Source organism: Cornus florida, unplaced genomic scaffold, assembly GCF_030987335.1.
Source record: "Cornus florida cultivar Cherokee Brave unplaced genomic scaffold, ASM3098733v1 CherokeeBrave_3.0.0_Hap2_Chr09, whole genome shotgun sequence".
NCBI lineage: Eukaryota > Viridiplantae > Streptophyta > Magnoliopsida > Cornales > Cornaceae > Cornus > Cornus florida.
The window spans coordinates 80568092-80593894 of record NW_026775579.1 but is presented as its reverse complement, the minus strand read 5'-3'; the positions used below and the strand labels follow the sequence as shown (position 1 = coordinate 80593894).

The 25803-nt window shown below is 38.5% G+C and overlaps 1 long non-coding RNA gene across 5 annotated transcripts; it reads right to left on the bottom strand.

Moving 5' to 3' along the window:
• LOC132274591 (uncharacterized) lies at positions 1–25724 on the bottom strand. Of its 5 annotated transcripts, XR_009470480.1 has the most exons (5): positions 25571–25724; positions 17876–17953; positions 17431–17472; positions 17150–17198; positions 1–809 (listed from the first exon to the last, which is right to left on the bottom strand). It is a non-coding gene; the product is annotated as an uncharacterized LOC132274591 (long non-coding RNA). The 5 variants fall into 5 exon arrangements; XR_009470476.1 differs by lacking the exon at positions 1–809 and having other exon boundaries at positions 16980–17198; XR_009470477.1 differs by lacking the exon at positions 1–809 and having other exon boundaries at positions 16980–17198; positions 17876–17921.
• Positions 25725–25803: the final 79 nt, after the last annotated feature.

Sequence of the window (25803 nt, the reverse complement as noted above, 5' to 3'; positions counted from 1 at the left end):
AAAAAAAAATTGTTCAACCAATGAAAATTCCTGATTTGTGTCCCGGGAAACTTGTATTGTTTTTTTCACTAAATGGGAAATTTTTACTAGCATAAAGCAGAACTAGAAATTATTAATATTTCTTCTTTTCAAATATGAAAAGTTTAGATTTAAATTATATATCGGCAAATAATATCGGCGGTGCAAAAAGTAGTATGAAAACTAATCTCTTCGTTTAGGAGAAACAGTGTGTACAAGAAAGTGAGTGTGTAACCGAGTATGTACTAGTGAAATGCATGCCATTCTAGTCTTCAGAAGATTAGTTAAGTTTCCAACGTTGTTTCGTGATTCCATACAATGCTTGATTTCCCTATCTTATATAAGTCCCGCTAAACTAATCCATCTAAATACAAGTCCATTAATAGTAATTTACACATATGAATGCCATGGACAATACCAGTTGCTTCCTTTTTTCCATCTCATTGCTAGTAAGCTTTTTCATCGTTTGCTTGTCTAGCTCCATCACAAACTTGACCACCGATCAATTTGCTCTTCGTGTGTTCAAAGACCATATCACTCACAACCCTGAAGATGTATTGGCTAGTAATTGGTCCACCACTAGCTCAGTTTGCAGTTGGGTTGGTGTCTCATGTGGTCTTAGGCACCAGAGAGTCACGGCCTTGAATCTCTCACGTATGGGTCTCCAAGGCACCATCGCTCCACATCTTGGAAATCTCTCATTCCTCGCGTCACTCGACATCAGTCACAACAATTTCGATGGCTATGTACCTCAAGAGTTGGCTCGTTTGCATCGATCGAAAGAAATCCGTCTGCAATACAACAACTACTTTAGTGGAGAGGTGCCATCATGGTTTGGGATCTTACCACAACTACAACAGTTGCATCCGAATAAAAAAAGTTTCACAGGTACTATCCCAAAATCACTAGGTAACATCTCCAAGCTTTAATTATTGGATATAAGAAACAATTCTTTGCATGGAAACATTCCAAAAGAGATTGGTCATCTCTCTAAACTAGAAATGCTGCACTTGAGTTTTAACAAGTGCAATGGGTCCATCCCATCTTCGATCTTCAACGTCTCTTCTTTGAAGTCCATTGATTTCACAAACAATAGCATCTCTGGAAGTTTGCCAATAGATACATGCAGCCATCTTCCTTAACTTGAAGGACTTTATCTTTCTCTGAATAACCTTCATGGCCAGCTTCCCTCCAATTTATATAAATGCAGGGAGCTCCAATATCTATCATTATCATTCAACAACCTCAGTGGCAGCATACCAAGAGAAATTGGCAACTTGACTATGCTCAAGGGGTTATATCTTGGTATAAACAACTTGAAAGGTATGATTTTAACCTCACATCCAACTCATACATCATACCATGTTATTATGTATTCATTACAAGCACTGATATAATAAGAGAGAAAATTATATATGTGTTGCTTTTGACGAATTTGCAGGTGTAATTCCATCAGAAATAGGTAATCTTCAACGTCTGGAAGAAATGAACTTAATCAATAGCTCTCTAACAGGGTCCATACCATCTTCAATCTTCAACATTTCTTCTTTGAGAATAATTGACATGTGCAGCCACCTTCCTAAACTTGGAGAACTTTATCTTTCTTCGAATCAGCTTAACGGGCAAATTCCATCAATTTATGCAAATGCAGGGAGCTCCAAATTTTATCATTGTCGTTGAATGGCTTTAATGGCAGCATACCTAGAGAAATTGGCAACCTAACTATGCTCAAGGAGTTATATCTTGGTAAAAACAACTTGAAAGGTATGCTTTTAAGTTCACATCTAACTCACGAGTTAGTAGTTTCTATATATACCTTTTTGTGGAGAAGAAATTCCTTAAGCAGAAGTGAAAATTGATAAACTTGTGTAGGAGCTATTCTCCCATACTAGCTAATTGTTCAACCATATAATTCATAACACTAGCTAATATGCTTTATAAGTCTTTTTCGTTTTTATTTTCAATGAGCGCATATGTGAGGATGTTGTCTTATTATTTACTTATATATGTCGGATGTTCCAAATATACTTGAGCATCAAAACAAGGTATTCATATGATCATCATAACCCGCCCGGTACTCTTGTGCTTGGAAACACGGATACTAACATGGACATGGGTACAATACAGTACGAACATGACTATATGACAAATCTTTAAAAAATAAGCCATAGATACGGCATTGATACGTCAAAAGAAATATATATATATATATATATATATATATATATATATTATTGAATATACTAATAATAATAATAATAATAATAATAATAATAATAATAATAATTGTTTTTACTCATTTTATCCATATAATCATTAATGAAATCATTATAAATTTGGAGCTTAGAGCTAGATCCTTGTTATTTTAGTGAATTTTATATTATTTTGTAACTAAACCATAATATATTTTAAGTTGCACTTATTTTCATCTTTTAAAAAAAATAATTACAAAATCATCCCATCGTGTTTTGAAAGTGTCCAAAACATGTCATTGCCTTGTCCATTGTGTGTCCCAGCTGTATCCAACCTCAAAAACTATTTAAATTTCAACACACTTTTAGCTGTGTATATGTGTCCGATACCGCCATAACACCCCTAGGAGAAGTGTCTATGCTTCTTAGCTCTTGTGTTACTAATTATTGTTATTACATAATTATATATTCGTTACAAGCATACTTGTATAATAAGGAAAAATTTATATATGTGTTGCTTCTGACAACTTCGCATGTGTTATTCCATCAGAGATAGGTAATCTTCGAAGTTTGGAAGTAATAAACTTAATCGATAGCTCTCTAACAAGATTCATCCCATCTTCAATCTTCAACATTTCTTCTTTGAGAATAATTAATTTCTCAAACAATAGCCTGTCTGGAAGTTTGCCTGTACATATGTGCAACCACCTCCCTAAACTTGGTGGACTTTATCTTTCTCGGAATCAGCTTAATGGGCAAATTCCATCTAATTTATACAAATGCAGGGAGCTCCAAGGTTTATCATTGTCAATCAATAGCCATAATGGCTGCATACCTTGAGAAATTGGCAACTTGATTATCCTCAAGGAATTATATCTTGATGAAAACAACTTGGAAGGTATAATTTTAAGTTCCCATCTAACTTAGAAGCTAGTTTTGATATATATTTTCTTGTTATATATAAAATGTGTTCTATATTTACTTGTAAGTATCAAAACTGTGAGTTGCTTGGTTTGCAAAAGTGGTGTGAAAAGTTTGATCTTAGATGAGAAAACTAGAGGAGGTGAATAGGTTTAGCTTTCTCTTTTGATTGATTTGTAATTAGATTATTTTAATTTTACCGGATTTAAACTAAACCAACACACAAAGCAATAAAAATAATGCAAGAAAATTAAATAAAGTTAGGAATTTAAATATAGTGACTCGTAAACATCATATTTGAGAATAGGTTGATACAAGTATAATAAAATGTTAACAATAAATATATAAAAGTAGTTATACAAATTTGATTTTTTCCAATATTTGTGGTTTGTACTTCTTCCCAATTCAATCATATTCAATTGATCTCTTGTATAAAATTCTACCTAAATTTATACTATTACTAATTATTTATATTAACTAACAATGAACGATCATATAACTTTTTCTTGTTTTGTCATACTCTATATTACAGTCTCTTAGGTCCAAATAACCAATTCAATCAACGATAATTGTTCTACACAACAATAGTCACACCATGTGTGGGAATTGTGGATAACTCATGAATGAATACCTTTTCAACCCTTATAGCTTAATGAATAATTTGTAAAACTCATAAAGCTTGATGAATAATGCCAGGGTGTTATGTTGTGAATGACAGGTACTTTACCAGATGAGATTGGTAACCTCAGTCTTGAGAGACTTAATGTCTTTGGAAATAGCTTAATTGGAACCATTCCGTTCAAAATGTTCAATGTGTCAACAATGATAATCCTTAACCTAGGATCTAATCATTTTACAGGAAATCTTCCTTCTGACATGGGGTTTTGGCTTCCGAATCTTGAAGAGCTTTATCTAATCATGAATAAACTCAGTGGAACAATCCCGAGCTCTATCTCTAATGCTTCTAAGTTAACTATCATTAGCATGAGCATGAACTCTTTCACTAGATCTATACCCAATACGCTTGGTAGTTTAAGACTCTTGCGGAAGCTCTTACTTCATACAAATAGTTTGACCAGGGAATCTTCTACTCCGGAGTTGAGAATTTTCTCTTCTTTAACAAATTGCAGACAATTGGAGGTATTGCACATATAATTAAATCCACTTAACGGCATTCTTCCAATTTCTTCATTTGGGAATTTGTCTACTAGACTACAAGTGTTTAACGCATTTGGTTGCAAAATTAAGGGCAAAATTCCTAGTGGAATTGGCAATTTGAGCAACTTGGTAATCTTGCGCTTAGGAAGGAACCATTTGAGTGGACCTATTCCAAAAACAATAGATAGATTACAAAATCTCGTACGTTTGCATCTTCAAAATAATAGATTGGAAGGACACATCCCAGATGAACTCTGTCGGTTAAGAAAATTGGGAGATTTTTCTATAAGTGATAATAAGCTAGATGGACAGATTCCAACATGCTTGGGTGACCTTAAATCTCTAAGATGGCTCTACCTTGATTCCAACAGATTGACTTCCATGGTACCGTCAAACTTGTGGAGCCTTGAAGACCTATTGGGTCTCAACCTATCCTCAAACATTCTAACTAGCGACCTACCTTTATATATCGGAAACTTGAAGGTCATAACACTAATTGATTTGTTAAGGAATCAGTTATTAGGAATCATCCCAAGCACCATCGGAGGAGCTCAGTCATTAGTTTCTCTTTCATTGTCCGACAATGAAATGCAAGGACCCATTCCTGGCAACCTCATAAGCTTGGAATTATTGGATCTATCCCATAACAATTTGTCCGGAAAAATTCCGAAGTCCTTAGAAGAACTCAGGTATCTCCAATATTTGAATGTGTCTTTCAATAGACTGCAAGGAGAAATTCCTAGTGGAGGACATTTCGCAAACTTTACAGCTCGGTCGTTTATGCATAATGATGCACTTTGTGTGAACCCCGACTGCAAGTTTCCCTGTGCAAAACCAACAAAAACGGGTGACTGATACCAAAAATTGTATCCCTGCTGAAATATATTTTACCCTCTATTGCATTATCAATTCTTGTTACGGCCCTCATAGTTTTGTTGATAGGATATCGATAACAAAAGATCAAATTGCAGATGAAGGCAAATTTGTCACCTCTGGCATGGAGAAAGTTTTCGTATCAAGAACTTTTACGAGCAACAGAAGCATTAAGTGAAACCAACCTAGTTGCAAGGGAAGTTATGGTTCGGTATATAAAGGAATGCTTTCTGATGGGATGAATATTGCAGTAAAGGTTTTCAATTTGCAGTTAGAAGGAGCTTTTAAGAGTTTTGATGTCGAGTGCGAAGTGTTGCGCAACTTTCGGCATCACAATCTAATTAAAATCATGAGCAGTTGCTGCACCATGGATTTCAAAGCATTGGTACTAGAGTACATGCCTAATGGGAGCCTCGAGAATTGGTTGTATTCTCACAACTATTGTTTGGACATCCTATAACGGTTAAACATAATGATAGATGCTGCATCAGCATTGAAACATTTACATCATGGTCATACAACACCTATTATTCACTGTGATTTAAAACCAAGTAATGTCCTTCTTGATGAAGACATGATTACACATGTTGCTGATTTTGGGATTGCAAAACTCTTAGGTGATGGGATCTTATGGTTCAAACCATGACTTTGGCAACCATCGGGTATATGGCACCTGGTGATGTTCTATGTTCCATCTTAATTCATTTTTCAACTTTTCCTATTTATTTTATGAACTTGCATTGTCCTTTTTCTTGTTTAGAATCTAATATTTATTTATTCTTATTTTTTGTCCAATTTTTTTCCAATAAGGTAAAGTCAATCTAGTTTCATTGTTGATTTTCTAATTAATGTTGATGTGGTGCGTAGAATATGGAATTGAAGGAAGAGTATCAACAAGATGCGATGCCTATAGTTATGGTGTCTTGTTGATGGAAACGTTTACAAGGAAGAAGCCAAGTGATGAAATGTTTGCCGGAGAGCTAAGCTTGAAGTGTTGGGTGAACAAAGCGTTGGGTTCCATAATTGAAATTATTGACACCAATCTGATTGGAAGAGATGACGAAAATATCTTTGTTAAGGTGGAATGTGTATCGTCTATCTTTGGTTTGGCCATGGATTGTTCAAATGATTCAGCTGAAGGAAGGATCAATATGATTGATGCTTTGGCTAGATTCAAGAAAATCAATACCTCTTTTGTAGCAAATATTGGTAGCGGCTTGAAAGATGGAAGCAATCAAAATTGACATGTATAATTTTTAGTAGTAATTTGTACTTCTCATATTTGTCTCTCTAATAATTTATATCCACTTGGAAACAAATTTTTGTTGTCAAAATTTGCATTCTTAATTTAAACTCATTTCCGGGTCAATTCTCTTTCATTAGCTACTTCCAAAATGAAAAAAATATATCCCAATAACTCAACTTCCAGAATTTAATTTAATCTATAATCTTTAGACAGTTTTAAAAGTACTGTTGGCAACTCCAATTCTCCTAACGAAATAAATCAATATGCCCGCAAAATCTAGTGATCATTATTTTACAAGAAAGAAAGAAAAAAATTACAAGTCCCATGCTCATGATTTCCAGAAGAGTAATGATATTTAAGCCTTTCTGTCCAGAAATTACTTGTATATACCTTGGTAACTATCACGAACTACGCCTAAAGTTGCAAGAAACTGCTCTCTCTATTTGGAAAGTAATTTAATACACTTCAATCAATCTTTTCTTACATTCTCTCTCTCCTTCTATTTATATAAGTGTACACGTGCCCTAATTCCTCTCCCAAAATTCTCAATCTTGGGCCAGTCTTCGGTGGACCTCATCTTTGGGCCGTAGTGAATGGGAGTCCATCCCGCGATGCTGAGGAGATTGGGCCTAGTTGGTCTTTCTGAAAAGTGGGTTAGCTTCTGGGCTGAGTGGACCGGCCCGAAGATGGTCCGGTGTACTTTCTGCCCCTTCACCTGCCCTTTAATCTCTCTCATTTATGAGAGCGAGATTAACGAAGGGATGTCATGATTGATGTGACGGCTCGAAGTAATGATGTGGGGAGGCGGACGGCTTGCACGGAGGTCTAAATTTTGAAAACTAAAGCTTTATCATTGCCCCGTGACACTTCGGTCAACGTGACGGTCTTCTATAAAATCAATGGTTTGTGCCTCCAAGCCTCTCTTCTATCCTCTCCATCTTATATCCAAGCACTCCGTTCCCCCATTCTTCTCCGTCAGCGAGGAAATTATCTCCGGCGAACCTTTCTTTAAAGTTACTCATCTTCAACTTTCTGCAGTGACTCTGTTGACTCCATTTCCTAAGGTTAGTTCCGATCTCTTCTTGTTTCTTAGAAAATTCTTTCCTTTTCTTCTTCTTTTTACATTCGAGTGTTCCTTCTGTCGTTGTCATGGTGCATGACTTAGAGTCCATTTGTGCAAAATACGAGATCCCCAACGACGTTCTCATCAGACGTTGTCCTAGGAATGAATTTGAACGTGAGGATTGGTGAGGGTCTCCTCCAAGGGGAGATCCTCTTTTCTCCTCTTCATCTAAATTTAATTAGATTCCCCCCGCATCCTTTCTTCTCCCTTGTCTTTAATAAATTAAACCTCTGCCCCCTTCAAGTAAATCTTATCTTCTTTAGGATCTTGTCAGTCCTTCTGGTCATGAACCACGACAGAAACCTAAAGCTTAATCTTCTGGACCTTCTCCTTTGTTATAGGATCTGTAAAATTAGGAAGGAGGACATGTACTATCATCTCTTCCCTCTAGCCAAACGGTCGATCTGTACGGACAAACCTGACTCTGAGAAGGGTTAGAAGAAGGGCCTTATAGGGGTTAGAGGGGCCTGGCAAGCTCCAGCATCTAGAAACTTCCCCATCCCAACCACTTTTGGCGAGTGTTATGTCCCCGTATATGTTAAACATAAAAAACATAAGAGTGAGTGCAAGTGTGAAATTTGCCCCCCACGCTATTGTTCCTTCCTTTGCCATTCTCTGGGCATCCCTTATGATGACTTGAGTTACGGCATTTGCAGGGCTAGGCTTCGTATTTTGGAAGAAAAAAATGTGGACCAGCATCCCTTCGTCTTCCGAAGTACTTACCTCAAACGCTCTTCACAACATCTCCCTCCAAGGATTCTATATAGATGAACTACATATCCCATCGTTCAGGAGGAGGAGGGGCAATCCTAGCGCTCCCAATGCTACTCCTGCCCAGCCCCAGCTTCTAGGTCTATAAACCCTCCACCCACTCAGGAATCCAACTGGGGGAAGGGGAAAGGGAAGAGGCCCCAATGGGGTGCTGATTTTGATCTAGATGAAGTTCCCTTAGCCCAAAGGATTTGGAGTTCTAAAACGTCAGGGCCCAATGCACAGAAGGAGGTGTCCACCTCAGGCGCTACTGGCAGAGCAGTGGGGACTTCATCCAACCCCTCGGCAGTGATCCCATGGCCCCCTGGTTTGTTCGAGCGGATGGATTAGTGATTACCCCCAACGACACCATGTTCAAGTATGGTCCGACTGTTCTGTCTTATTACTCGCATATGTGGACTCTAGAGGATGTGAGGATTCAAAAGGAGATGTCCAGGAAAAAAATGTTCTCCCGGTTCCCCATTTCTGCCATGGAGTTATCTTGTCATTTGACTTGTATTTATTTCTTCTTCTCTTTTCTAAGCACTCTAATTCCATTTAGCTTACCTTGAATATAGTAGCTTTCTTGTGTTTGCATACAGACCCTGTTTAGGATGGTCACCATGCAGAGGCATCTCGAGGTTGCAGACAAGAGGGTGCATAATCTCTCCAATGGGTACAGAGAAGTATGACCCTTGACTTGAAGAAAGCTAACACCCAGTAGAAACAACTGGAGCTCCAGTTGGCTGCCCTATAGAAAGAGATGGATGATCTTCAAGGCGCTCTGGAGACCGAGTGGACTGCTCGGACTGCCTTGGAGAAGAAAGCCTCGGATGACCGCACTGCTCTCCTGGGCATTATAAGCAGAGTGGAAGGTTAGGTGAAGGCTTTGCATCACCATTTTTCTCGGGCTAAAGCCCTTCGATATGCCCAAGGGTATAGGGATGGGTTCATTGACTGCTCCCCCTACTTGAAGGACAGAGGAGGCCTTATGCTGACCCAGATGACTGTGACCGGGATCTTCATATTGACCTGCTCGGCGAATATACCGATCCAGCTCCTGATCAGGCCGAACTGGTCTTCAGGGAATGCAAGGAGATAGTGATCTCTGGGGTCATCCCTCCCGTTCCCGTCGTTCAGGCTCTGAACTCCTGCTCCCTCTGCCACACATCCGGGGAATGAAACTCCACCGGCTCATGCATCTGATAGTTAAGCTCAGATGCCTGAGGATGTTGTTCACATTGACTCTCCATCCCAAGGGGATGAGGTGGTAGATGACGCTCGGGAGGATGCAGAATCAGCCCAGGAGGACGAGAGGGTTACTTAAGGACCAGTCATTTCTTATTTTTGTTCTTTTTGAATCTGACTCTTCCTAGGCTGAAAATGCCTTTTACTGTACCCCTTAACAAAAATATATGAATATCTTTTGGATTCTATTTTGCTTTCCCTTTTACTTGCGAAATTCATAAGTGTTTGGCGTTCGGTTTACAAATGTTACTTGTAAATTTTCATCTACTAATTTTCACAAACATCTGGCGTTCAGCTTGTAGTGCCATTTGCCACTAATTTGTATGAATTTGTACAAGTGCTTGGCGCTCGGCTTATAGCTCCACTTGCTATTGACATAGTTCAGTTCTTGGCGCTCGGCTAGAATGCCACTTGCCACCGACTTAGTTAAGTTCTTGGCGCTCGGCTAAAATGCCACTTGCCACTGGCTTAGTTACAACTTTTTCGTTGAATTCCAAAGAGTTAGGCAGTCGGCTAACAGTGCCACTTGCCTTTCTCACTTGGAATTTTTCTTTGAGTTTCCCAAGTGTTAGGCGATCAGCTAATAGTGCCATTTGCCTCTCTCACTTGGAATTCTTCTTTGAGTTTCCTAAATGTTAGGCGGTCGGCTAATAGTGCCACTTGCCTCTCTCACTTGGAATTTTTCATTGAATTTCCTAACTGTTAGGCGATCGGCTAATAGTGCCACTTGCCTTTCTCACTTGGAATTTTTCTTTGAATTTCCTAAGTGTTAGGTGATCGGCTAATAATGCCACTTGCCTCTTTCACTTGGAATTTTTGTGTACATGCATTCATCACGGTTATGCTTTTGGAAAGAGGTTTTTATTGAGCACTCATCTCCGAGTGCTACACCCAGGCACTCGATGAAGTGCTTACCATAAACAACGGATTGTAATCCGGATACAACTTTAATGATGGTACCTTTTAAGGTAGGTGGCATTCCAAGGTTTGTTCACCTGCTTCCCTCGCAGTGTTTCGAGCCTGTAGGCTCCTTTCCCAACGAATTCAGCTATTCGATAGGGGCCCTCCCAGTGGGGTTGCATTTTTTACACTAGTCCTACCTTTCGCTTTAAAACCATTTCCCCTGGGACGTAGGCTTGATGTTTCACCTTCCGATTGTACCCTCACACCAAGATCTGTTGGTATGAGGCCAATCGAATCACTACTTCATCTCTTTTCTCATCTGTCAAATCGAGGTTCTGTTCGAGCAGGTGATTGTTTCCCAAGGGGTTCCAAACAGTGCTCCTGAGCGTGGACATGACCTGCTCGATTAGGATCACTACCTTGGATCCGTAAGCCATGGTGAATAGGCCTTCTCCAGTTGGTCTCCTTGGGGTGGTTCGGTAGGCCCACAGTACCTTTGGGAGCTCATCCAACCAATTCCTTTTTTTTTTTCTTCTAATCGTTTTTTTATACAATCGAAGATTGTTCGATTTGTGATCTTGGCCTGGCCATTTCCTTGTAGGTGGCTCATTGATGCCAACTTCTGGTTGATTCCACACTCATCGAGGAGTTCTTTGACATGTTGATAGTCCAAATTTGTCCCATTGTCCATCACAATCGATTGAGGAACTCCGAATCTGCAGATGAGGTTGTTCTAAATGAAGCGTTTCACCTGAGTGTGGGTCATAGAGGGGTAAGGCTCGGCCTCTACCCACTTGGTGAAGTAGTCTATAGCCAACAGGATATACTTGTTCTGTGATCGGGCAGGTGGTAGTGATCCTACCACATCCATCCCCCACTGAGCGAATAGCCATGGACTTGCCATAAAGTGTAAGTCCTCCGGGGATGGATGAGTGGGCCGTACCTTTGACACCTGTCGCATGGAGAACTCCTCTGCATCCCTCGATATATGTGGCCAGAAGTAGCCTTGTGCTAGGGCATTGTGAGCTAGCAATCGACCTCCAGTATGATTTCCATACACACCACTGTGAATCGTTTTGAGAACCTCTTGGGCTTCAGAGTGGTCAGGCATCGCAGATAAGGGCCTGAGTATGACCTTCGGTACAGTTGCACTTGGGCGATCGCGTACTTTGCTGCCTTTGTCCTGATCACTCTGACCTCATTCTTGCTCTCGGGCAATGCATCGGTCTTGATGTAAGTCATGATCGGATCAATCCAGCTTGGCTCATATAGGATAACAACTCGTTCGAGCTTTACTATGGAAAGATGAACCAAGATGTCCATTGGGACTACTCTAGCCAAACTATCACTCGAACCGGATGCTACATTACCACTTGATCGGCCCTTCAGTTCTCCCCCTAGGGATTTGGTTAAATTTAATTTGGCCGAAACCCTGTGCCTCTTTTTCTACTACAGATCAGTAAGCATTTATGTGCTCATCCTTGGCGATGTTATCTCCCACTACCTATTTCACAACCTATTTCACAACCAACTTAGTGGAAGAAGATGGTGCCTACATTGAAGAAAACCCTTGAGGATTCCATGACCACTACCATGAGTGGCTAGATTCTTCTCTTGGGGTTAGAGATAGCCCCTAGGCTTGCCTCCTAAACCTAATATTTTGTTATTTTGGGGGATTTATGTTGTAAATGATGTTTTGACCATGAATTTATATAAATCTTGAGTTTCTACATGATTTGTATGGATTAATTCTTCCAATTGATCTTTTATTTCTATCCATATGTTATGTATGTTAGAATGAATGGTCATGTGCTTACACTAGGTTTTATGAGTTTAATGCATGTTTATGTGTGTTGAAATTATAAATCTAGTAATGGTCAAGGCATGGTTCTTAATCGATTACTCTTATGGTTTGTTTGATGATGAATATGTGTAGGTTTTGTATTTGCAACTCCTTTGCCAGCCGGAGGTTAACTAATAGAGCTTCATACTCCGCCTCATTGTTTGTGGTTGGGACCTCAAGTCTGATCGCTTGGGTTGAGAGTGTTCCGTCTAGAGTTTTAATTACTACGCCGACCCCTAACCACGACTTGTCCTTTAATCGCAGTGCGAGGCTTGTAATGTATCTCGAAAGGGTTCAGCTCGATCGTCCACTTGGCGATCCTCCCGGAGAGGCTCGGCTTATGCAAAATTGCCCTTAAGGGATAACTGGTTAGCACAATTATTGGATGAGACTCAAAGTAGTGTCGCATCTTTGTTTTCGAATTAACTAAAGCGAGAACAGTCTTTTCCATTCTTCGGTACCTCCATTCGGCATCCCCCATTGTCTTACTTGTGTAGAACATTGGTTTTTGCTTCCCGTTCTCTTCCCTTATCAATGTTGCGCTGGTTGCCACGTTAGACATGGCGAGATACAGGTACAATGTCTAGCCCTGTACGGGGGCAGAGAGGATCGGCGGTTTCTGCATATACTCTTTCAAGTTGGCTAAGGCCTCTTGTTGCTCTGCCTCGCAAGTCTGTTTCCCTTTGGCTCTAATAGCGTTAAAGAAAGGCTTGCACCTATCTGAGAGACACGATATGAATCTACTCAGAGTAGCAATTCTTCCTGTCAGGACTTGTACATCTTTGAGAGACCTTGGCTCTTCATTCTGTAATAGCGTTGTAGCTTGGATTGGGCTGGCCTCAATGCCTCTGTTGTTGACTATATGGCCTAAAAATTGGCCTGAAGAAACCCCAAATGAACATTTTGAAGGATTCAGTCTCATATTATGCCTCCTCAGAGTTTCGAACACATCTTGTAAGTCACGAATGTGATCTCGCTTCAACTTGCTCTTTACTACCATGTCATCGATATAGGACTCCAATATTCAGCCCATTTGGCTCTTAAATATTTTATTAATGAGACGTTAGTAAGTTGCCCCAGTATTTTTCAATCCGAATGGCATGACTCTGTAGCAGTACGTTCCTCGTTCTGTGATGAATGAGGTTTTCTCTTCATCCTCTGTGTCCATTGGGATCTGGTTGTATCCGGAATATGCATCCAAAAACGTTAGCCGTTCGAAACCAGTAGTGGCATCTACCATTTAGTCTATCTTTGGGAAGGGGTACCTATCTTTGGGACAAGCCTTGTTCAGATTGGTGAAGTTAATGCACACTCTCCATTTTCCATTCTTTTTCTGAATTACCACCACGTTGGACAACTAACGTGGGTAGTGCAATTCTCTTTTGAACCCTGCCTCCAGCAGGCGGTCAACCTCCTCGGTTATGATTCGATTTCTTTCTGGGGCAAATCTCCTTTGCTTCTGGCGAACTAAGCGAAAACTTGGGTCAACACTAAGGCTGTGACATGCAACCTCGGAATGCACTCCAGGCATATCTAAATGGCTCCAGGCGAACACGTCTGAGTTGGCATTGAGTAAGTTTGTTAGCTTAGCCTTCTCTTCCTTGGACTGCAGGGAACCAATCCTGACCACTCTATCTAGGTGGGCTGGGTCGATTTGAACCTCATCTAATTGTTCCTCCACCTCCTCACTCCATTGATCGTGATCGGACGAAGGGGATAGTAATTGCTATTTGTCACCTTGGGTTTGGGCTATGCCCTTCTCCTTGTGCTTAGACCTGATAGTTACCGCATAACATTCCTTTACTGCCACTTTGTCTCCTCGGATGCCAAACACATTACTTTCGTCTGGGCTAAGGCATCGCATTACTTGGTGCAGGGTAGATGGTACTCCTTGCATGCGGTGGATCCATCCCCTTCCCATCAGAAGGTTGTACATGGGGCTTTGTTACATGGACTCTTCAAAAGTAGTGAAGTACTCATGTCGGACACATATCCCTCGGACATAGGTATGGGATATATGTCCGACACTTTTGGTTGGACATGTACTTAAAAAGCATAGCCAGTCATTCAATTACATTATATTATTACTTTAAAATGAGTTAAATGCCTATATTGAACATTATATCGATAAAAATATTACTTTGCTCTAGAAAATAATTAATAAAATGAATATTTAGCCGTGTCCGTGTGTCCTTCTGTTTGGAGATTTGATACGTCCGACTAATGGATACACACCCGTATCCGAGTTCATGTAACATAGACGTGGGATGGACATCCACTATGCCGAACTTCTCTTTCAGATTCCTCCGGGCTGCACAAACAAGTAACTCTATTACCCCGATTGGTTCCACTCTCTTCCCATCAAACCCCATCAACGAGTTTCTAGTAGGTTTAACCTGCATTGGGTCGATGTGTAATTGCTCAAATGCAGACTTGGTGATTATGTTTGCACTGCTCCCTGGGTCGATTAAGACTTGCTTCACTAGACAGCTTGCTGCCATGAGGCTAATAACGAGGGGATCCTCATGTAGAGTCTGTACTCTATGCAGATCGGATCCATCAAACTTGATCTGGGTGTCCAAATCCACTCGCCTTACGGTGCTGACGTGGTTCATTCTTCTCAGCTTTTGTGCCTACCTTAGGCATGTTTGAAGTAGTTCTTCAGTTTCCTCATCTCCCTCAGGACGCCCATGGATTGTGTTGATAACTCTTAATGGCTGGACCTCTTGAGGATTCGTCTTGTCATGCACTCTGCCTTGTGGGTTCAGTTTTGGAGTCTGAGTGGAATTGAATTGTCCCTTAGGCAACACATAGTTGGAGAATTCTCCTTTAGCTATCATCATCTCCGCCTGCCTTCTGAGATTCCTGCACTCGTTGGTCTGATGTCCAAAATCACAATGAAAGGCAAAGTGCTTGGATTGGTCTCTCTACTCGATCAGTTGTCTTATAGGCTGTGGTGGTGTGAACTTGGTCTTGTTGTCTTGATAAAGCTTAGCTAAAGAGGATCTAAGTGGTGTGACGGCTTTGTCTTCCGTCTGGCACTTTGGTGGCCTCCATGGGCTTGTGGTGGCGCTTGGCTCGGTAACTTCTACCCTTTGATCTTATCACGCGAACAGCTCTCAACGGTGACCATAGTGGCCTGATGCACCCGCATGGCCTCCTCCTCTTCCATTTGTATGTAGCCATGTGCTTTTTGCCCCACATCACCCATATTCTTAGGCGTCTTGTGCGCTAACGCACGATAGAATAGAGTGCCGGGAATGAGAGCCAGCAAGCTTCAACTGCCGCTCGCTGATCACATCCTTCGACCATGCTCAACTCGAGGTTAAATTTGTTGAGGAAAGCCTGCAACCTCTCCCCCTTGTGCTGCCTTATAGTGAATAGGCTGGATACACTCTTTTGGATCTGCTAATTGCCGAAATACTGCGTCATGAACACCTCACATAATAGGTGAAAACCTCCGATGGACCCCCTCAGCAAGTGTTTGAACCACTTAAGAGCTTGTCTGATTAAATTTGTTGGAAATACTCGGCACATTTGGGCATCATCATCATTGTGCAAGGCCATATTCAGCTGGACATGGTAAACGTGATCCATTGGGTCTGTTGAGCCATCGAACGACACAAATGGTGGGATAACCAACTTCCTCGGCTTGGGTGCCTTTAACACTTCCTTAGTGAAAGGTGAATCGACCATATCAGTGAAAGCCTTGGTGGCCATGTCTGCTGGTGTTGGTGCCTTCAGATCCTTAAGCCATACGTCCACCTCTCGCTGAACCTGTGTTCGGATATCTGTCTTTGATATTTCTTCGAACGTCCGGTGTGTGCCTGACCTCTGAGCAATCATTTTTCTAGTGCTCTCCTGATCGACCGGTTGGTCTGTTGGTCTGCCATCAAACTCCCTTTAACGGGGGCATGGTGGACGGACTCAACGCGGTCATAGTGGATGGACCCAACGCGATCGTTCTGAGGGTTGAACTCGTTCACTTCCGCTTGATTCACCGGCGGTGGTGTAAGATGAGGCTCCAACCCACGCTCCAATTGCGATCAGAGCTCTGCGTTCTCTCTACGCAAAATCTCTACGACCTCTGCGTTCTCCTTACGGAGGGTTTGGATCAACTGCCAGAGATCCTCCTGTCGATTGTTCCGGCCAAACTCTTGATGCTGCATGCCCTCTTCGCAGATTATTGTCCCGGAACGTAGCTGTGTCATCAATTGGATCGAAAAACTATTGGAAAATCACTCGTCGACTTCCCACAGACGGCGCCAGATAAAGGTGCAAAAAACTGCTCTCTCTATTTGGAAAGTAATTTATTACACTTCAATCAATCTTTTCTTACATTCTCTCTCCCCTTCTAATTATAGAAGTGTACACTTGCCCTAATTCCTCTCCCAAAATTCTCAATCTTGGGCGAGTCTTCCGTGGACCTCATCTTTGGGCCATAGTGAATGGGAGTTCGTCCCGCGATGCTGAGGAGATTGGGCCTGGTTGGTCTTTCTAAAAAGTGGGTCGGCAGCCCAATAATCTTCTGGGCTGAGTGGACCAGCCTGAAGATGGTCCGGTCCACTTTCTGCCACTTCAACGCCCAATTAACTCTTCTGATAGAAAATGGTTAACTCAAACTTAAATCTAAAAAACCTTGACACTGCTACAAAGGGTTCAAGCTTTTATGGAGTTAAACATAAATATATATACATATATATCTTGAGACTTAAAAAAATAATAATTGTTAAAATTTACATCCTTCTATATTCAAATTCTTCATATAAACTTAAAAGCCAGAAAAAGAGGGAAAGTAAATAAATAAAAGAACAAAAAAGGTAAAGAATTAGCAGAGCCATGTGAGATTTTGAAGTTGCCTTAAACTGAATCACCTAGAATTCATGGCTTAATCTTGCCATGTTTATCTTCTGCTTGAATCACCTAGAATTCAGAGACTTGTATGATTAAAAATGTAATGAGCCTTACCTAAATTGTGTCACTACAAGAGAATTGTCACAATCATAATTGTAAATCAAGTAAAAATTATGGTGCATAAGCTGCAATATTGCTTAAATTGAAAGATGAGGCATTCAAACCATCCAAAAAAATAACTCATACATGTTTTACCATCCAGACCATTCAGACATTATATCGAACATGTTATGAGTCTTACCTAAATTGTTCATGGTAGGAATTTGAATAAATTTTGTCGATCCTGTGTGTGAAAATTGTCACTATTAACACAAAATTTAAAGGAATGGTGAAAACTTGAAACAAAAAAATTAAAAATTAAAAAAAAAAAGAGAGGAAAAATTAAAGTGTGTATATGTATAAACCTGTTTTGTTTTAGACCTGTTTTTTGTGACATGTATATTTGTATATCGGTATATGCATGTATCTATACTACAACTAGTATAAAATAAAAGTGATGATCCTACCTTGAAGATCAATTATGAGACTGTGATGTTTAATTCTATACATTTTATATTAATTTGTAAAGTTCATAAATAAAATAGTGATTCAGTCAATCATGAGCGAGCTTCGCGTGAAAGAGAGAGTGAAACAATGAGAGATCGATGGTGTTCTGTAAAGACAGAGAGAGATATCAATGGTTTTACCTGAAAACAAAGAGAGAAATCCAGTTGATCTTGAACTTTATATGTTCTGTAGAAGTGAAAATAAAAACATAAAATTACCTGAAAACAAAGAGAAATCCAGTTGATATTGAACTTTATATGTTCTGTAAAAGCGAAAATAAAAACATAAAATCAAGCATTTTATATGAAGGATTTCCTTGAATATGCTTCCTGTATGTATGTATGTTAATGTAGCAGCAGATGCATTATACAAGAGAGAATGCAACTTGGTAGCCCACTTCTTGGGGCAGTTTGCTCTGCCCCACAAATGTTCCATTTCTTTTGTAAGTTTGTATGCCAAGATGGCCAGTAATGTTGTTGTACCTAATTGAATTCTTTACTTTTGTCAATATCTTCTTCTTTTTTTCCTTGTCAAGACACATTAGAAAAATAAATAAAATTCCAAAACATTCTAAACTTTTTTATATAAAAAAAAAAATAAATAAATAAATGATGTTAAATTATAGAATTTAATATTTATATAGTAGGTTTTGTTTTTTATTTATTTTACACTAGATTAATTCTATAGAATGTATATATTGAGGTATAATCATGCAGGTAAACTATGAGTATATGTGTACTGGATTATTTATGGGATTAAAAGAAACTTATATTATTGTGGACTTAAGAGCACCCGTCGACGTATACACGAAGATAATATAAAAGAATTAAGTTTGCACCCGTAATAAAATCAGTTATCACAAAGTGTGAATTTTTTTCCAACCTCACACATAATGGCTTTTCTCTGTCTCATGTAAGAGCTAGACTGTTGTAAAGACGATGTGAAGTGAGACAAAAATTTTCAACTCAAAACACAATCTATAATGAAAATTGTCTCACAAGTAAAACTTTCACAATTTTGTTTTCTAATTATATATATATATATATATTTATACACACATATTTTTTTACCTTTTTCAACAAATTGTATAGAAGAACCAAAAATGTTTATATTGTCATGTCCTAGGTAATGTGAAACTAATTTAAGGATTGTGCGGCCTAGTGGTACCTCCTGATCTTTCCAAGTAAAAGATGGAGAATTCAAGTCTCACTAGGAGCAAAAGGTAATGAAAAACTTATTGATATTCTAATTTCCAAAACACTTCAATGGCAAGTGGGGCCTGGATTGACTGGGAGACTTGTGGAAGTCTTTTTTTTTCTTTTTGGTTTGGTAAAAGACTTATGCAAGTCTACCCATAAGGCCAAGGGGGGAAAAGGCCAACAGAAAAAACAAACCAACAGCAGGGAAAGCCAAAGATTTCAGAATCAGTGCTGGCTCAATATAAGGTAAGCTCTAAGGCAACATTTTAAAACAACTTTTATTATTATTGTTGTTGTTAAAATACTAATATAAGTAACAATTATTGACTTTTATTTTATTTTATGAAAGTTAAGTGTGAATATATTTAAAAGACTGATGAGACTTGCGAAATAAAATATAACACCTACAATGTTCATTCAGAATTTAATTAAGTATTAGTGGGCCTTAACGTATTAAATATATACTAACCTTTTTATGTTCTTTTAAGTACTCCGTAGTTGTTTATAGGCAAGTGTTAATAATCATTAATAATATTTTTAATATTGGGTGGCCTAACTGGTGAGAGTGACAAACAAACAACTCTTCGCAATTAAGTTGGTGTTAATAACACAAGAAGAAATTAAGAACTTCATTAATTGACTGTGATTATGGATAATCAATTATGCATCTTCATAATCACAAAGAACTATGAGTCATTCAACCCAAAAGCGAGGTCAATTGATTTACAGCTCAAACTCATGGTAAAGGTTTGCATCCTTTATTCCATTGCATTCTTGATACAGTGTCCTATGGTTTGCTTGGCAAGTTCCAACACAAACTTGACTACAGATCAATATGCTCTTCTTGCCTTCAATGCCCACATCACTTCTGACCCTGATGATGAGTTGACAAGTAATTGGTCCACCACTTTCTCAGTTTGCAATTGGATTGGTGTGTCTTGTGGTCTCACCTACCAAAGGGTCACAGCCTTGAATCTTGATGATATGGGACTCAAAGGCACCATCACTCCACATCTTGGAAATTTGTCCTTTCTCACATCACTAGACATCAGTCACAATAATTTCAATGACTATATACCCAATAAGATTTGCAAACTCTCTAGATTGAAAGTATTAAACCTGGGTTTTAACAAGCTCACAGGTTTCGTACCATCTAACATATTCAACATTTCTTCTTTGGAAATAATTGCTCTTACAAATAATAGCCTATCTGGAAGCCTGCCGGTAGACATGTGTAGCCATCTTCCTGAACTTGAATACTCTCTCTTTCTCTGAATCAGCTTAACGGCCAAATTCCATCCAATTTATACAGATGCAGGAAACTTCAAGTTCTATCATTGTCGTTCAATGAATTCAATGGCAGCATACCGAGAGAAATTGGAAATCTGACTATGCTCAAGGAGTTGTATCTTGGGAAAAACAGCTTGAAAGGTATGATTTTAATATCAGGTTTAAGTCGAGAGAGAAATTTTGATAAAATGTGCTTGGATTTCCAATGAATTCCAAGGTAAAGTGACCGTTTTTGTAATTTTATGACTTTGATAAGCATTTGTTATTTGGCTAGATGATATCACTTTAATTTTATAAATTTGTGTATTACCTAATCCAAATCACTTCACTTGCACACCCCTAATAATGATAATTATGATTTACAATTATTAGGCAATTGCAAAATGGCTTCCAGTGTGACATTGAGGTAATTAAAAGTTTGCAGACTAGGTCATGTGAGGATGAAAATTGATAAACTTGTCTATCTGTTTCTCTTCTCTAACTTTTCAATCATATTATAAAAAATTTCTAGCCAAGTAGATTTCTTGAGTGCTTTTTCTTTTCTTTTCTTTTTAATTTTATTTTATATTTGTGTGTGTGTGTGTTTTACCTAGACAGATTCGGATATCTTGACATTTAAAGTAGAAAGTTTACATTGGAACTCAGATTCACATATATCTAGTCGGTTTCATCACCTAACGGCACTCATCACTTTTTTTATTCATTACAAGCCAACTAGTTATAACAAGGGAGGAATTTATGTTTTGCTTCTGACAATTTTGCAGGTGTAATTCCATCCGAGATAGGTAATCTTCCACATCTTGAAATATTAAGCTTCCAAAGTGGCTCTATAACAGGGTCCATTCCATCTTCAGTCTTCAACAATTCTTCTTTGAGACGTGTTGATTTCACAAACAACAGCCTGTCAGGAAACCTCCCAGTAACCATCAATAATGATTTCCCTATTCTTGAAGAGCTGTATCTTTCTGAAAATCAGCTCACTGTTTAAATTCCGTCCAACTTGTGGGAATGCAGAGGGCTCCGAGTATTACAATTGTCGTATAATAAATTCACAGGCAGCATATCTAAGAAAATTGGAAACCCTACTTTGCTCAAAGATCTATATTTGAGTGGTAACAGTTTTACAGGTAACCCTCTTTCATACTGCCTCTATTTTGGTCTATGAATGTCTTGTTGGAAGGAAAAATAAATAAAAAAGAACAACGGGAATAGTCTAAAGTTCACATGTACCTTCCACATTTCACTGCCTTTATAAATTTGGTTTTAGTAAATGTATCTCATTTACATAATTATTCTTGATTGAGTAATGCAAGTGTTCACATTGCTACAGGTACATAACCTAATGAGATTGGTAACCTTGATCTTGAAAGATTTAGTATCCATCTAAGCAACCTAACTGGCCTCATTCTGTCCAAAATCTTCAATGTGACAACAATGAAAATCTTTGATTTGAACGACAACCAATTCTCAGGACATCTTCCTTCAACGATGGGGCTTTGGCTTCCCAATCTTGAAAAGCTTTATCTAGGATGGAATAAATTCGGCGGAATAATCCCAAGCACTATATCCAATTGTTCTAAGCTTACTATGCTAGATATGTCAGGCAACTCCTTCACTGGCTCTATACCAAATATGCTTGGTAGTTTAACACTCCTACAACGGCTCTACCTTGGTGAAAATAACTTGACAGTTGAATCTTCTACTCCAGAATTAAGATTTTTCACTGCTTTGACCAATTGCAGACATTTGGAAGTAGTGAGCATAGCAGTAAATCAATTTAATGGCATACTTCCAAATTCACTAGGGAACTTGTCCACTTCTCTACAAATTTTTCAAGCATTTCGATGCAAAATCAAGGGCAGTATCCCCAGTGGAATTGGCAATTTGAGCAGCATGGAAGTCATAAGCTTGGATAGCAACGAGTTAAGCGGACCTATCCCAACAACAATCGGAGGGTTACAGAATCTTGATCATTTGTATCTTGAATACAATAGTCTACAAGGATCTATCCCTGATGATTTCTGCCATTTAACCAACTTGGGAGACTTGTATGCAAGTAACAATAAGCTTTATGGACCGATACCAACATGCTTGGGAGAACTCAAGACTCTAAGAAGACTCTACTTAGACTCCAACCACTTGACTCCCATGATACCTTTAAACTTGTGGAGCCTTAATGATCTAGTGGGTCTAAATTTGTCCGCAAACTCTCTAAGAGGTAATCTACCATTAGATACCGGGAATTTGAAGGTGATAACTCTATTAGACTTGTCATGGAAACAGTTATTAGGTGATGTCCCTAGCACAATTGGAAGCGCTTAATCATTAGTTAATCTCTCCTTGGCGCATAATGAACTGCAAGGACATATTCCTCAATCACTAGGCAACTTGATAAGCTTGGAATTCTTAGATCTATCCAACAACAATTTTTTCGGAGAGATTCCCAAGTCCTTAGAGACGCTCGGGTATCTCCAATATTTGAATGTATTTTTCAATAAACTCCAAGGAGAAATTCCTACTGGAGGACATTTTGTGAACTTTACAGCTCAATCATTTATACACAATGATGCACTTTGTGGCCTAGCCCAACTGCAAGTCCCGCTTTGCAAAACCAACAAGAACCAAAGATCGAGGTCAAAAATTGTACCGTTGTTGAAATATATTTTACCTCCTATTGCATTGATAACTCTTGTGGTGTCTCTTATAATTGTGTTGATACGTCGAAAACAAATGGTCAAATTATCAACAAATGCAGAGTTATGGCCTCTAACATGGAGAAGAATTTCTTACCAAGAGCTATTACAAGCAACAGATGGATTCAGTGAAGCCAACCTTCTTGGCATTGGAAGTTTTGGTTTAGTATATAAAGGATCACTTTTAGATGGGATGAATATTGCCGTAAAGGTTTTCAATTTGCAATTAGAAAGAGCATTCAAGAGTTTTGATGTCGAATGCATGTGAAGTGATATGCAATACTCGCCATCGAAATCTGACAAGAATCATCAGCAGTTGCACTTATAACATGGATTTTAGAGCCTTGGTACTAGAGTACATGCCTAATGGAAGCCTTGAGAAGTGGTTGTATTCGCACAACTATTGTTTGGACATCCTACAAAGGTTAAACATAATGATAGATGTTGCATCAGCCTTGGAATATCTACATCATGGTCATGCAACACCCATTATTCACAGTGATTTGAAGCCCAACAATGTCTTGCTTGATGAAGAGATGATTGCACATGTTTCTGATTTTGGTATTGCCAAACTCTTTGGTGAAGGGGATCTTATGGCACAAACCACTACCTTGGCAACAATTGGTTATATGGCACTAGGTGATGGTCCATGCTCATTATATCAATTAATTTTGAGGCTTCCCTTTTTATTTTTTGCACTTGTATTGTCCTTTTCCTTTTTAGAATTTATTTTAATTGTTGATTTTCTAATTAATGTTGATTTGGTGCATAGAGTATGGAATGGAAGGAAGAGTATCGAAAAGATGCGATGTCTATAGTTATGGTGTCATGTTGATGGAAATATTCACAAGGAAGAGGCCGACAGATGAAGTGTTTTCCGGAGAGATGAGCTTGAAGCATTGGGTGAAGGAAGCATTAGATGGTTCAATAATTGAAGTTGTGGACACCAATTTGATAGGAACAGATGATGAACACTTCTCTGTTAAGGAAGAATGTGTATCATATATCTTGGGTTTGGCCCTGGATTGTTCAAATGATAAACCTGAGGAAAGGATCAACATCAAAGACACCTTGGTTAGGCTTGAGAAAATTAAAATCTCCTTTTCAGAAAATATTGGAATGGCTGGCAAAAAAATCCTATGAATTAAGATGAAGTTTAATAGTATTTTGTACTTGCTGCATTTTCTTTATCTCCATTTTTTATATAGTGAACATCCATCCAAAAATTCTGAATAATAGTTTTCAACTATTTTCGGGAAGAGGTAAAATTTTGTAGAGTTCTTTATTAGACTGTTGGGTTATTGGGGAAAATGGAAGGGCAGTGTAAAGAAAATTTAAGAGTGAACTTGTTATCAGAAAGCAATGCGTGGTGTTGCATTGTTATTCCAAGATTTCTAAAAATTTACAAATGTGATTTTAAACATTTGTCAATACCTCATTAATAATAAAAAGGATATCAGATAAATTTGGGTTAGCATAGGGGAGTTGATGGAATATCTCCTGTAATTTAATTTAAGAAGATTCTTCTTGGAAGGTCTCCTATGAAAGGTTTAAGGGTTTTTTTATTTTTATTATAAAAAAATATGAAAAAGGTTTCAAAAATTCTAATAATTAAGAATTATGTTTCAGTAAACTAAAACAACCACCAAACTTTTTTCCCAACTACTTGGGGTCGGTTGAAATTCCATAGAAGATTGAACTAGATCATTTTTCCTTTAACATAATTCAGCAACAAGAGTTACCAAATTCTAATAATCAGCATAACCTAGGGTGGATTCACTGTTGACAAGAAATAATTCACTGCATATCTTGTAAAAAATTATACAAAATTAGAAAATTTACAACAAAAAAAAAAAAATTGTCACATTTGTAAAGTCTTTAATTACCTTATATAATTGAGTACATCCTGAATCGTTGATATATTTGAGTACATCTTTAAACAATAAACTTAATCAAAATATATATATATATATATATATATATATATATATTGAGGAAAGGAATGGGATCTCCCAGTGACAAAACAAATGTCACAGCATAGTAAATATTAACATCCAAAAATGAGGTGGGGAGAGAGAAATATTTTTTTATAAATAAATGGGTTAATTGCGGAAAATTACCTCCAACTATTTCCAAGTTGCAGATTATCCGATAAGAGTTGTAAATACTCCTGAACTATGTACAAGTTGCAATTGGTCAAACACCATTACTGCACCGTTAACAGTAGTCTAATTATCTGCTGTCTTGGCTTGGTATGAATATTTTTGTTCATCTAAATCCAAAAGCAGAAGGGGTTCTGATTATTTTACATGTCTTGGTGACACAAAATTTCCCGTTTGAATCCTCATAAAATTGTGCAGAAAATTCTACATAGATTTCCCGAGGGAAAAAGGGAACAATCACATTCACTAGCTGTTGCTTTTCCCGGAAAAATCACATACAGATAGTTCATTTCACTAACTTAAAGTCCAATTGGCAGAGTATCTAAAACAACCAGAACGCCTTATATACAAAATAGGTCATTTCACTCATTGGGACATTTCATCAACCATAAGATGCGCATATTTAAAAATGAGACGTGAATTTAACAATCAAACCACAATAGAAAATTGATTCATATAAATTAGAAAACAAATTAGCTCATCACACTTACTAGCTTGAAAGCCCACCTAGGGTTTGCAAATGGGCTCCTCACATGTAGAAAAATGACTGACATTGACCAGAAATTCAAGCAGTATGCGTCACTAAAATCCCCAGATCTTCCACCAACTCCACAGCGAGAGAGAGAGAGAGAGAGAGAGCAACGAATAATGTCAAGGGAGTTTTTTTGTCTATGTAAAAGGGGCAAATTTGACATTTTGATTGACATCAATGAGTCAATGACTA